The sequence below is a fragment of the Somniosus microcephalus genome, chromosome 5, assembly GCF_052327205.1.
Source record: "Somniosus microcephalus isolate GS21.2 chromosome 5, FLI_Smic_1.0, whole genome shotgun sequence".
NCBI lineage: Eukaryota > Metazoa > Chordata > Chondrichthyes > Squaliformes > Somniosidae > Somniosus > Somniosus microcephalus.
The window spans coordinates 69,169,083-69,184,322 of record NC_140991.1 but is presented as its reverse complement, the minus strand read 5'-3'; the positions used below and the strand labels follow the sequence as shown (position 1 = coordinate 69,184,322).

Here is a 15,240-nt window from a genome sequence, read left to right as displayed (position 1 = left end):
ATTTGCACGATTGAAAAGAGTCTGACTTTCGCAAGCCAGTTTAAACGCTGTTTATTTTTAAGAGTCAGACACATGAAAGAACCAATAATACTACAGTTTTTGCATCACTGAAGTAATTTCCATTTTGCAGCAATGCCAAAGTGACAATGTAACTACAGTTGGGTCCCAACCTGAGTGAAGCAATGTGACACACTCTCAGGGAGGCTGTCTCACACTGCTAAGGTTTGACACTGTGGAGATACAACTCTAGGGAGGTGTCAGTCCTGGTTTATAAAGTGTTAATAGGATCCCTTGGACTTTCTGGTCATTTTATAAGCTTATGTAGAGTTGTGCTAAAGGTTCTGAGAGTGCCAACAGTGTCCAAGCTCTCAAAACAGTTACAAAGAGCTGGAAGTGGATCTCTGTTCATTCTTATATATTATTCAAGGCTACGGTAGTGTAGTTGTTACTGGACTAGTATTTGACAGCTAATCCATATACCTTGAGGTCTTCAGTCACTATCACCTTTATTACCCTTTTAATACATCATGCTATGTGCAGTAACTGTATAAGTAGTTTTTATATAAAAAGTCATTACAAGTGTTTGTAGATAACATAACAATCACAACATAATAAGGTTCAAGATAAAGATTGAGAAGGACATAAGACAAAGACCAAAGTAATAAATTGGACAAAAGCTGATTTTAAGAGGATGAAAATGGAACTAGGGAAAATAAACTGGAAAAATTTACTGACAAACAAAGAAATAGAACAGCAGTGGGAAACATTTAAAACAGTGATTGAGTGTCCAGGAGAAATATATCCCACTAAAAAGCAAGAACAAACTAGTCAGTAATGACATACCTTGGATAAATAAAGAAATAAGGGCAAAATTGAAATTAAAGAAAAGGCATACGCTAAGTGCATAGACAACAAAGGAGAGGATGACAAAAAGGAATATGAAAAGGTTAGAAAAGAAGTCAAAAAAACAATTAGGAAGGCATAGAGAAATTACGAAATTAAATTATCAAGGAATATAAAAAGAAATAGTAAAGTATTCTACAGACACATCAATAACAAAAGAAAAATCAGGATAGGGATAGGACCACTAAGGGATACACACGATAAACTCACAGGTAGTGACAGTGAAATGGCAGAAATATTAAATAATTGCTTTGCCTCAGCATTTACAAGGGAGATTAAAATGGTGGATGTGACATTAGAAGAGGAGATCAAAAAAGATATAAAGACATTTGAGATAGAAAGGGGGGAGATACTTGATAAAATAATCAAATTAGAGAGGATAAACCCCTCATCCAGATGGATTGCATCCATGCATATTAAAACAAGTTAGGGAAGTGAATGCAGAAGCACTATTGCATATATAGTGCCAGAGGACTGGCGGACAGCTAATGTGATTCCTATATTTAAAAAGGGTGATAGAACAAGTCCAGGGAACTATAGACCAATTAGCTTAACATCGGTGGTAGGAAAAATAATGGAATCCTTACACAAAGATGTAATAAAAAAACATTTAGAAACTGAAAATATAGAGTAATCAGTTCAAAAGGGAAGATCATGCTTGACCAACCTTATTGAATTCTTTGAAGAAGTAACAGAAAGGATAGATAAGGGTAATATAGTAGACGTAATGCATTTAGATTTCCACAAGCCCTTCGATAAGGTACCGCAGAGTAGACTAATGACATGTGGAGTCAGAAGTAGCAGAATGAATAGCAACCTGGCTACAAAACAGAAAACAGAGAGTAGAGGTTAAAGGTAGTTACTCAGACTGGCAAAAGGAGGGAAATGGTGTTCCACAAGGATTGGTGAGGGACCATTGCCGTTCACCATTTGCGTAAATGATTTGGACTCGGGAATCAGAAGTACAATTTCATAGTCATAGAGTTATACAGCACAGAAAGAGGCCCTTCAGCCCATCGTGTCTGTACCGGCCATCAAGCCCTATCTATTCTAATCCCATTTTCCAGCACTTGGTCCGTAGCCTTGTAAGCTATAGTGTTTCAAGTGCTCATCTAAATGCTTCTTGAATGTTGTGAGGGTTCTTGCCTCTGCCACCCTTTCAGGTAGTGAGTTCCAGATTCCAACCACCCTCTGGGTGAAAAAGTTTTCCCTCAAATCCCCTCTAAACCTCCTGCCCCTTACCTTGAAACTATGCCCCCTGGTTATTGACCCTTCTACTAAGGGGAAAAGTTCCTTTCTATCTACCCTATCTATGCCCCTCATAATTTTGTACACCTCAATCAGGTCCCCCCTCAGCCTTCTCTGCTCTAAGGAAAACAACCCCAGCCTCTCCAGTCTCTCTTCATAGCTGAAGTGCTCCAGCCCAGGTAACATCCTGGTGAATCTCCTCTGCACCCTCTCTAATGCAATTATATCCCTCCTATAGTGTGGCGACCAGAACTGCACACAGTATTCCAGCTGTGGCCTAACTAGTGTTTTGTACAGCTCCATCATAACCTCCCTGCTCTTATATTCTATCCCTCGGCTAATGAAGGCAGGTATCCCATATGCCTTTTTAACCACCTTATCTACCTGTCCTGTTGCCTTCAGGGATCTGTGTACATGCACACCAAGGTTCCTCTGTCCTCCCTAGGGTCCTACCATTCGTTGTGTATTCCCTTGCCTTGTTAGTCTTCCCAAAATGCATCACCTCACACTTTTCAGGGTTAAATTCCATTTGCCACTGTTCTGCCCATCTGACCAACCTGCCTATATCGTGTTGTAGCCTGAGTCTCCCCTCCTCGCTATTTACCACTCCACCAATTTTCGTGTCATCTGCGAACTTACTGATCATACCTCTTACATTCATATCTAAATCATTAATGTACACTACAAACAGTAAGGGACAATTTCAAAATTTGTGGATGACAACAAATTAGGGGGTGTAGTTAATACAAAGGATGACATTAATAAACTTGCAGAATTCAAATCAAATCAAATCAACTTTTATTGTCATTGTTAGTGCACAAGTGCAGTACAACGAAATGTAGGCTTGCGGCTCCCGAGAGTGTACATTTAGATTAAGACATTTAAACATTCAACATACATTTGGCTTGTAATACATTAACGTAAACATAACCATAATAAAGTGCATTGGCAGATGTGCAGGCTTTAGAGTTTATTTGTGGAGTTCAGTAGGATGACAGCCCTGGGAAAGAAGCTGTTCCTAAATCTGGTCGTACGGGTGCGAATGCATCTGCAGCGTCTCCCAGATGGCAGGAGGGCGAACAGACTGTGGCTGGGGTGGGTAGGGTCTTTGATGATGGACCGTGACCTCCGTAAACAGCGTTTCTGGTATATGTGCTCTATGGTCGGTAGCCGGGTGCCGGTAATGCGTTGGGCAGTTTTGACTACCCGCTGCAGGGCTTTCCGGTCATAGTAGCTACAGCTGCCATACCATACTGTGATACAGTTTGTCAGGATGCTCTCTATTGTGCAGCGGTAAAAGTTAGAGAGGATCAGGGGTGACAGGTTACATCCCTTCAGCCTCCTTAGGAAATAAAGGCGCTGCTGGGCCTTCTTCACCAGAGAGGAGGTATTGAGGGACCAGGAGAGGTCTTCCGTGATGTGGACTCCGAGGAACTTAAAGCTGTCCACCCTTTCCACCACAGCCCCATTGATGTGGATGGGGGTGTGACTTCCGCCTTTAGACTTCCTGAAGTCCACAATGATTTCTTTGGTTTTCTTGATGTTAAGGGCCAGGTTGTTATCGGCGCACCACTTCACGAGATGCTGGACCTCCTCCCTGTAGGCTGACTCATCGTTGTTGGTGATCTGGCCTACTACCGTGGTATCATCCGCAAACTTGATGATGGTGTTGGAACCATGAACAGCCACACAGTCGTGGGTGAAGAGGGAGTAGAGGAGGGGGCTCAGCACACATCCTTGTGGGGCCCCTGTGTTCCGGGTCGGGGGGGGGGAGGTGTGGTTACCTAATTTGACAGACTGGGGTCTGTTTGTTAGGAAGTCCAGGGTCCAGTTGCAGAGGGAAGTGTTCAGGCCAAGAGTTTGGAGTTTGGTGGCCAGCTTGTTGGGGACGATAGTGTTGAATGCTGAGCTGTAGTCTATGAACAGCATTCTGATGTAGGTCTCCTTACCATCTAAGTGATTCAGTGCCGAGTGTAGAGCAGTTGTGATTGCATCCTCCGTTGATCTGTTTGCACGATAGGCAAACTGGTGTTGGTCAAGAGAGGCGGGAACACTGGCTTTGATGTGAGCCAGTACCAGTCTCTCGAAACACTTCATTTATGATGGGTGTGAGTGCGACAGGTCGATAGTCGTTCAGGCACGTCACAGCCGTTTGTTTTGTTTTGGCACAGGAATAATGGTAGCGGTCTTGAAGCATGTAGGGACTACTGCCTGGGCCAATGACAGATTGAAGATGGCGGTGAAGACATCAGCCAGCTGATCAGCACATTCCTTGAGTACCCGTCCAGGGATGCTATCCGGTCCAGCAGCCTTTCGTGTGTTCACTCCGCGTAGAACACCCCTTACGTCGGAGGTCGACAGAGTGAGCACCTGGTCTTCCGGGGGTGGCAAGGCTTTGGTAGCCAGCTCCCTGTTGTCCCTGTCGAAGCGAGCGTAGAAGTTGTTAAGCTCCTCCGGAAGGGAGGCATCGCTAACCGGGGGGCTGGTGTTTTTGCCCTTGTAGTCAGTGATGGACTGGATGCCTTGCCACATGCGCCAGGGGTCCGAGTTGTTGAGGAAATGATCCTCTATCCACAGTGTCTGTTTCCTTTTGGCAGTCCTGATACCCTTTTTTAGGTTGGTCCTAGCTGCACTGTAAGCCGCCGCGTCGCCAGATTTAAATGCTGCGTCGCGTGCTTTCAACAGTGAGCGGACCTCTCCGTTCATCCAGGGTTTCTGGTTGGGGTATGTCCTGATATTTTTATCGGTCATGACGACCTCGACGCAGCTGTTAATGTAGAATAGCACTGTGGATGCGTATTCCTCGATGTCATTATGGGCAAACATGCCCCAATCAGTGCGTTCGAAGCAATCCTGAAGCTCCGATACTGCCCCCTCTGGCCATACTTTCACTGCTCTCACTGATGTTCTCCCTCTTTTGATGAGCGGTTTGTATGCCGGGGCTAGAAACAGGGAGAGGTGGCCAGACTTCCCAAGATGGGGGCAGGGAATGGCCTTATAAGCGTCTACAACGCTCGTGTAGACTTGATCCAGTGTGTTCTCCCCTCTTGTGGGGCAGGAAACATTCTGGTGGAATTTCGGTAGTACAGTTTTTAGGTTTATGTGATTGAAGTCCCCCGCGACGATAAAAGCTCCGTCTGGGTGCGCAGTTTGTTGTTCGCTGATGGCCCTGTAGAGGTCCTTCAGTGCTAGTTTGGCATTAGCGTGTGGTTGGATGTAGACCGCAGTGATGATAACAGCTGTGAATTCCCGAGGCAGGTAGAAGGGTCTGCACCTTACCATGAGGAATTCCAAATCAGCTGAGCAGGATCTATCGATTATATCCGTGTTAGTGCACCAGGCATTGTTAGTGTAAATGCACAAACCGCCTCCCTTGCTCTTACCGGAGTCTGCAGTTCTGTCGGCGCGGAAGACCGTGCGTCCTTCTAGTTGGATGGTGGTGTCAGGGATGCCGTTGTTCAACCAGGTCTCTGTGAAGATCATGGCGCAGCATTCCTTTGTCCTTTCCTGTGTGGAGAGATCAAGTTTGATCTCATCCATTTTGTTTTCTAGTGACCTGATGTTGGCCAGGAAAATACTTGGGAGGGAGGGTTTGTGTGGGGCCCTCTTCAGCCTGTTTTGGATACCGGCCCTCTTACCCCGCTTCTGCTTGCGTTCCCTGCGCGGTCTGCGCCGACTTCCGGCTGGGGAAGGACGCCACGCTTGTCCCGGGGGTCGGGCGATGTCGGGAGGCAGATCGATGTCGCCGAGTGTGAGCCGCACGCAGTCGGCCCTGATGTCTAGGAGCGTCTGCTGGCTGTACGGTAGGTCTGCCCTCAATTCCCGTATCAGCAGAGTCCAGAAGAGACTCAGAAGGAGGGTGAAAACGCTCAGTCTCGGGAGAGACAAAGCCGCTGCGTCCGTGCGCGCCGCCATCTTGAGATGGTAATTGTCATGTAATTGGCAAATTAACTTCAATATAGATAAGTGTGATGTGGTACATTTTGATAGAAAAAGTAAGCACACATGCCCCTTAGTAAATAAGTGTCTAAATGGGGTAGAGGAGCAGAGGGATCTGGGGTTACAGATACACAAATCAGTAAATTAGCAACGCAGATTAATAAGGCCATAAAAAAAGCAAACAAAGCACTGGGGTTCAAATCCAGAGGGATAGAATTGAAAAGCAGAGAAGTTACATTAAACTTGTATAGAACCTTGGTTAGACCACACTTGGAGGACTGTGAACAGTTGTGCTCTCCTTTTTATAAAACGGATATAAAGGCACTGGAGAAGGTGCAAAAAAGATTACAAGAATGATACCAGAACTGAGAGGTTATACCTGTCAGGACACAGGCTGGGGCTCTTTTCTCTAGAAAAGAGAAGACCGAAGGATGACCTGATAGAGGTCTTTAAGATTATGAAAGGGTTTGATAGGGTAGATGTAGAGAAGATGTTTCCACTTGCGGGCGAGACCAGAACTAGGGGCCACAAATAGAAGATAGTCACTAATAAATCCAGTCGGGAATTCAGGAGAAATTTCTTTACCCAGAGAGTGGTTAGAATGTGGAACTCGCTACCACAGGGAGTGGTTGAGGCGACTAGCATAGATGCATTTAAGGGGAAGCTAGATAAACACATGAGGGAGAAAGGAATAGAAGGATATGTTGATGGGGTTAGATGAAGAAAGTGTGAGGAGGCTCGTGTGGAGCATAAGCACCAGCATGGATCTGTTGGGCTGAGTGGCCTGTTTCTGTGCTGTAAATACTACATAATACGATATAACTATGTAATAACAAATAATGGTGCTTATGTTTAGACAGCATCTTATTGTGGTAAAACATCTCAAACCGCTTCACAGACAACACATTATTTTGGAATGCAGTAATTATTATGTAGTCAAAACCTTTAGAAGGAAGCATTAATTCAGCCTTGAGTTCCGTCCACAAAAGTAGTGACAACCATGTGACCAGAGACATGAGTGGGGATTGCTTAATGTACAGTAATAGCTTCATGGAAATTTTAACAATCCTCTTGGATGTATTGAGAAAACTGTCAGTGTATATTTTTTATGTGGCCTCTAATGTACTGCTACGCAATATAAATCATTTTAGAAAAAACACATGTGGGGGTGCTGCTGATCATAGACTGCTGAGGCTTCATTGATTTGGTTTTTGTTATCAGAACCATTTATGACACATTGCAAGACAGCTTTTACCCGACATTAAGTATTGAAATACTCTACCGCTTGGTTATTGAAAAGATAACCCTCCCATGAGGAAATAATTGCAGCTGAATGTTGTTGCTAGGGTTACTGGTTTTGTGGGTGACATTCTGTTTCAGAGGGTCAAGTTTCATGCATTTGATTCTCTCCTAATTGGATGAGAGCAACAATTCCAGCCAACCTATAGTAACTAGGATAATTAGTGGACAAAGACAGACTGCACGTTGAATGTCGAAAATTTGTATTTCTGGAAACCAAGGAATGACTAACTTCATACATGCATTATTTTAACAGAATGCCGTGTTTATCTAGATTGTAAATTTTGATCAGCCACGTAACGTTTGACCACCAAAATTTTCAAACAAAAATAATATTGTGACCATATTTAGCTAGAATTTTGATTGAAAATTAAATTATTTTTCCATTATTAAGAAAAAGCTATAACTGCACATAGGATTATCAGATCGGTGTGATTGAAATACTGTAGATAACAATCAATATAATTATTGCATCTTGCTGTTTAGAGACCTAAATTACATTGGTGTTTTTTGGAAGGGTCTCTCTGAGTTATAGTACGATAATGGGATTTCCCTGAACCTTCCCTCTGAGAAACCTGCAGTAACAGAACAAAATTGTGTGAAGCTCCACAAGCACAGTCATAAAACTTTACGGTGCTCCTGAAGTCAATAAACCTTGAAACGTCCAGAAGAATCTGCACGGCCTGGTTCCGTTCTCTTACCCTGTGTTTCTCACTGACACTGATCTCTTTCCCTTTCCCTCACAACTTAATTCTCTGGAAACTCCAAGCTATAACTGTCACTAATATAATTTTAAAAAAATACAGGTAATTGATCATTCTGAGGTTAATTGTGATTTTAAACGGATGCACTAATATGACTTGTACAAAAATTGTAACAATACAGGTAAACACAACAGTGGATGACTGTGAGTCAACGTTTTATACACTCAAAAACATGAATCCTTGATTTATGTTGCTAATGCAGGGTATGCAGAACACGAGCTGAGAAGTTAGAGACGAAAAATAATTGCGAAGGAAATTTAACACGGTAAAGTGAATCACTCAAAAGACTTTGAACTAGCTATGCGGTTCATTTAATGCTAGAGCAGTTTAGAAACAACATTGAGCCCTGAGATAAGATTACCTAGAGAATAACTGATTCCCAGGAGAGGTTGCCAGACAGTATCATCCAGGATTTGAAGTTCGAGCAGTTTGTAATTTATCTGATCCATGAGATGAGATTTACTGGCTCAAAATCATTCCCATGTGTGCATTAATGAATACACTGAAATTGATGGAGGCAGTCAGTTTTCATTTATAATTTCTAAGTCCGTGTCAGGTGCCATTGGGGACATAGGTGGCGAGGATTCTGCATGTGGGTGATTTGCAGTGATGTCCTCCCTGATGTGTTCACAATTGTGTCTTAATCATTGCATATTTGTTGAGTCTAAGCTTGTAGTTGCTTTTTTTCCCAACATATTGTAGTTACAATGTACTGTAACCTTTTATTCAACACGTGCTCGATGCACCGCACAAGTGATGACTGTAACTTTTAAAATGAAATACATAACATCATGCAGAGTGGTACACACTGCTAAGTGTGCCAGAAGTGCGGTTGCGATTAAGGTGAAAGGAAAGTACCAGCATTTATATTGTGTATATACAAAGGGTTTTGACCCGAAATGTTGACTCTATTTTCACTCCACGGATGTTGCCTGGCCTGCTGAGTTTTTCCAGCATTTCCTGTTGTTATTTCGGATTTCCAGCATCTGCAGTATTTTGCTGAAGTACTTTTGAAGTATAGTCACTGTTGTAATGTAGGAAACCTTGCAGCCAATTTGCATACAGCAATGTCTCACAAACAGCAATGAGATAAATGACCAGATAATCTGTTTTAGTGATGTTGGTTGGGGGATAAATATTGGTCAGGGCATGAGGGAACACCCCATTGGGGAATAGTGCTATGGGATCTTTAACGCCCACCTGAGAGGGCAGACGGGGCCTCGGTTTAACGTCTCATCTGAAAGATGGCACCTCCGACAGTGTAGCACTCCTACAGTACCGCACTGGATTATGCACTCAAGTCTCTGTAGTGAGGCTTGAATTCATGGCCGCCTTGCTCAGGCGAGAGTGCTACCAACTGAGCCAAGGCTGACGAGGGTGAAACGAAAGACACTCATAATGTAGCCACATCAACAGCACTGAAGTCCCACAGCCTTATCTTCCCTGTGATTTGTTACATAACCTCACTCACTGAGCTGTAGCCCTAGACTAACCCCTCCCAAAAACACACTGGCCCAGAAATTCGGCTCTCCACTGTAATGATCAATAACATGTCATTCTATAGTGGACACTAGGTGGAGCCGTAGAGCTGTATATAGCTGTATGTATATAAGACTACACTACCCAGCTGTATGTATATTAAGACTACATTACCCATGAGGCACTAGGCTACCCACAAGGCAGCAGTCAAGATGGATGCCTCTACAGATACTGTACCTCGTCCACATGTGCTCAATAAAAGTGTCTAGCAAAAGCTAGCTGTGTTCATAATAAGAATGTCTATTTATTAATGAACATAAGATCCACGGGTGAGTACGCACGGGCTACTCACCCGTAGGCCGAATGGAAATGCCGGTTTCTTGCATGCACTGCGCATGTGCGGGAAACCGACACTTCCGATCCTCTGAACGAAGGGGTTCAGAGGTCGAACGTGCGCGCAGGGGAGGCTGCGCGTGCGCTTTGAACTTAGGTTTTTTTTGCAGGTTTTCACGGGAGGGTAAGCCTGCAGGATTTACACATTTAAAAAGCAGGTGTAAGGCCTGCTTTTTGCAAGGTAAGTGGTCAATTAATTAAAATTAAAACATTTTTTCCACAGGTTTATTATTTTTAAATACTTTAAAGCAAGGTAAGTTTATTTTTAGCCCCGTTTTTTTATAAAATTATTATTTTTTTAAATTTAAATTATTGTTTAAAATAGTTATTTAATGTAATTTATAGTTTATTTAAAAAGTGTGATGTTTTAAAAAAAAAAAAATTATTTGAAGGTTTAATGCTATTTTGAGGCCCGTAGTATTCATAAGTTTAGACAGGTCTTCCTGTCAATCTTATGAATGGGCTTTTCCCTCCTCTGATTGGCTGCCCATGGCTCATGTGATCCCAGGGGACGCATCGCACTAACTACGCCCCTGGGACACGCAAGCACAGTGCGCCGGCAGGTGGGCCAGGCCCCGGAGCAGAATTCCACGGGGCCCTAGAGCTCAACTGCCGGCGCTAGGTAAGTGCAGGTCGGGGGCTTGCACCCGCGGGAAGCCCCCGACCCGAATTTCTGGGCCATTGTGCTGAACTGCAATGTCTGATTCTGCAATTGTATCATTCTACTGTTTAAAAAAAAATCTCTTTGAGCCGCTTCAAAAAAATAGTATCCTAAAGCCATGCAGCTGTATAAATAAAATGTACATCAGGGATAGGGTTGCCAACCCTCCAGGAATGTCCTGAAGACTCCAGGAATTGCGGATTGAACACTTTTGTTTGTTAGTTACTATAAAAATATTGGAGATGGGAAAAACTGCTGTTTGGGCAGGATGGTTGGAGGCAGAGGGTCATGTGATAACCTCCAGGAACATGTCCAACCAAAATTGGCAACCTGAATCAGGGACAGGTGGTTTACAGTCTGCAGCATTTGTGAGTTATTTAGCAAGCCCAGAAGGTTGGTTTATTTCCACAAGCCACTGATCCTCCATATATCCTTTATGTAACTTGCCATCTGTTATCTGCTATTTTATGTAAGTCATTGTTAAAACAACTTCCATTAAAAGCAAGGATGACGACTGAGAGAAGCACTAAAGAAAACTTGAAAATCTTCAATGTGAAGTGCTGGTCGATGACAGCCAGACATTTGCTGGCTGTGGTAATGTTATTAATGAACAACGCATACACTGGGAGCTTTACTAATCTGGTGAGACAAGGCCATCGCTCAGCTTCAATTTTAAAAAGTACACCATCAGTTAACACATACCCAGTATTATTTACAGTAACAAAATAAAATGTGTATGAACCCAGTAACAATGTAGAGGTGCATGTAACGAGTAATACAGTAATCATGGGGGACTTTAATCTATATACAGACTGGGCAAACCAAATTTTCAGTAATAGTGTGGAGGACAAATTCATGGAATGTATACAAGACAGTTTTCTAGATCAGTATGTTGAGGAACCAACTAGGGAACAGACTATTTTAGATCTAGTATTGTGCAATGAGAAATGGTTAATTAATAAGCTTGTAGTAAAGGGGCCCTTAGGGAAGAGTGACCATAATATGATAGAATTTTATATTGAGTTTGAAAGTAATCAATGACAGTAGACAAACAATGGTTAGCATTTAAAGAATTAACACATAATTTACAACAAATATACATTCCTTTAAGGCACAAAAACCCCACAGCAAAAGTGGTCCAACTGTGGCTAACAAGAGAAGTTAAAGATAGTATTAGATCAAAGGAAGAGGCTTATAATGTTGCCAAAAAGAATAGGAAGCCTGAGGATTGGGAGGATTTTAGAATTCAGCAAAGGAGGACCAAGAAATTGATAAAGAAACGGAAAATAGAATTTGAGAGTAAATTTGCGAGAGACATAAAAACAGACTGTAAAAGCTACTACAGGAATGTAAAAAGGAAAAGATAAGTGAAAGTAACTATGGGTCCCTTACAGGCTGAGACAGGAGAAATTATAATGGGGAATAAGGAAATGGCAGGGAAATTAAACAAATACTTTGGCCTAGAAATTCAGTATCGCCACGTTTGGGGCGCTGCAGCCGGGCGATCGCTAAATTTAGCGACCGGCACAACTTAGCCCCAAATTGAGTTGCATCGCCCCAAGAGGTTGCTGCTGCGCTAAAGCAGGCGGTGCACGACTATCATAAGGCGCTAAGCTGGCGAGCCGGGGCGCTACCACCGAGGGCGGGCGCAGCGCAGGTGCAGCGAGTTGCTGATTGAAGGCAGACACACTGGCGCCGGTCAGCTCTTAAAGGGGCAGGGTCGATTTGTTTTGCTGCGACGCCCTGCACACTGCAGCCCTGAATCAAGGCCTGAACATAGCTGCTTCACCAGTTCAACGCCCAGGACTATGGAGAAGGCTAGGGAGCGAGCGCAGCGCTTCAGCGAGGGTGCCCTGAAGCTACTGGTTGGCGCAGTGGAGCGCAGGCGACCTGTCCTCTTCCCTGATAGTGGCAGGAGGCCGCTGCCCAGCGAGTATAGAAAAGCCTGGAGGGAGGTGACAAACAGGGTGACCTCCAACAGCATGGTTGCCAGGACTCCTGTGCAATGCAGAAAAAAGTTCAACGACCTCACTCGCGTTGTCAGGGTGAGTACCCTTTCCAATATCCTCTTCATCCCTGCATGTGCACCTCACTTTATGGCCAAAGGGACCTGAAAGCCCCAATGCCCAGCCCTCATCCAACAGCTATGGGACGCTCATGAAAATCACTTGCACATTCAGCACTTTACACAGTCAGGGCTATTCCACCATGGGAGGCAGTGCAGGCAAGATGAGGGCTTGACACTGTCAGGGCTATTCCACCATGGGAGGCAGTGCAGGCAAGATCAGGGCTTGACACTGTCGGGGCTATTCCACCATGGGAGGCAGTGCAGGCAAGATGAGGGCTTGACACTGTCGGGGCTATTCCACCATGGGAGGCAGTGCAGGCAAGATGAGGGCTTGACACTGTACTTAGAGTCCGTCCTTTCTCTTGCAGGGCAAGCTGGCCCACAATCGCAGGCAGCAGCGACGGACCGGGGGAGGCCGTCCTGACCTTAAAGAGCCCAGCGACCTGGAGCAGCGAGTGGAGCAGATTATGGGAGGCCGGCTGATTGGCCCCGTCGCCACTGGAGATGCCGACCCTGTTCTGGACAGCAATGGTAAGGTCATCACCTTTTTGACCTCTCTCTTTCCACTTGTGCCTCACACCAGCATCCTTTGCCACTCTCGAACCAATGCAGTGCATAGCAGCACTCATGCCTCCCTCGCTGCCGCCCTGTCCTCACTCTAAAGCAACTCTTGTGCCTCCCTGCTTTCATATGCTGATTCGCCAGGTGAGGAGGCGGGCCCTCAAGCTGGCACTGTGTCTGATTCAGAATTCGAGGAGGAGGAAGAGGAAGCCGGCCCATCAGTGCCACCCTCAGCCGACGCAGCCCATGGCCATGATGGGGACACGTCTTCCCTGGAGGGGAGCAGGGGGGAAGGGTCTTATGAGGGTGAAGCTCCGGGGCCCAGCAGGCTGCAGCAACGCGGGAGGGGTGGGGAAGCTCGGCGGCCTTCTCCCCGGAGGGTGAGTGCGGCCTCCAGTCCTGCTACGGTGAGCGCAGAGGAGGTGCGGCTCCTTGGTGAAATGGGCGCCCAGGCTGAGCGCAGACACACTGAGCTCATGGCTGCAGTGGCAAGGATGCCTGACTCCATAGAGTTACTGGCAAGGAGTGTTCAGGAATTCGGGGCAGCACAGGCGGCTTCCAGCCAAGTGCTCAGTCGTGCTGTGCATTCACTGGCTGGTATGACCACAGGCATTAACTGCTGCCACCCTCGCTGGATCGGCCAGGCATCAACGGGGCCCTCGCCGCGCCGCAGCAGCCCAGCAGTCTGTGCTTCAGCAGACTGCTGCGCATGCTTCAGTGCTGGCCCATGCGAGTGCCAGTGTCTCGGCCGACCAGGGAGTGCCTGTGCTCTGTCAGGTTGGCAGCATTCCTGCAGCCAACACTGTCACTCCTCCACTGCAGCTGCCACCACCCGCAGGACAGGCTGCTGCCGCCCAAGCAGAGTTGGAGCAGTCAGAAGCCGGGCCCTCCAGGCCCAGAGCTGGTCCAGGCCGTCCCCCAAGGGCACCTGCCGTCTCACCATCTGACCCTCAGCAGCCTTCCCCCAGTCTTGCTGCAGCCACTGGGGTCCCATTGAGGAGGAGCTGCAAAGCGGGAAGGGGCCAATCGCGGAAGCGAGGCGGATCACCCTCGCAGACGAAAAAGTAGAAGGTGTGGCAAAATGGTTTTTTTATATGAAGGCCGAGAATGTTGTGTTTGTTTTTTATATGAAGGCCAAGAATCATGGTCATTTTTGTTTAACTGTTTTTTTCATTTTCTCAAGGTTGTGAGAGCCAGTTATGTGTCTGACTGTTTTTTGGGGGGTTTCTATGAATTTGTCTGTCATGCGGGAAGGGCACAGAGTTTGTAAAATAAAAAAATTTCTTTATTCAGATTGTCCATGTTTGCACTTTGAACTATTTGTTGCCTTGACCGGCTGAGGGTTTGCGGAGCGGCTCCATTCATGTTCTTTCATTGGCACAAGCCATTCCCTGAGAGGGGGCCTAGAACCGAGTTGCAATAATCTGCCGACGGACGGCCCTTGCACTTTGTGCCTCCCTCCCATCTTGGTGCTCCTCCTCCTCCTCCTCTAGTGGTCCTCCAATGTCTGCTGGCAGTGGCTAAGTCCTGAGGATAGCCAGGTTGTGCAGCATGCAGCACACTACAACGAAATGGGAGACTCGCTCAGGCGAGTACTGTAGTGCTCCTCCGGAACGGTCCAGACAGCGGAACCGTTGCTTGAGCACGCTGATTGTGTGCTCAATGATGTTCCTGGTAGCTTGATGGCTGTCATTGTATCGTTCTTCAGCAGGGGTGCTGGGCGCACGGAGCGGGGTCATCAGCCAGGTGCACAAAGGATAGCCCTTGTCCCCGAGAAGCCAGCCTCCTGGGTGAGCCGGGGCTTCAAAAATGTCTGCCACAGAAGTCTGGCGCAGGATGTAGGCATTGTGGCTGCTGCCTGGAAAGCAGGCATTGACAGCTAGTATGAGCTGCCTGTGGTCACACACCAACTAGACGTTGAGCGA

General features: G+C 45.8%; 1 protein-coding gene across 2 annotated transcripts in view; it reads left to right on the top strand.

Moving 5' to 3' along the window:
• The window catches only part of thnsl1 (threonine synthase like 1), an 88,659-nt gene that overhangs the window by 61,779 nt on the left and 11,640 nt on the right, over positions 1-15,240 (top strand). The window lies entirely within an intron of this gene.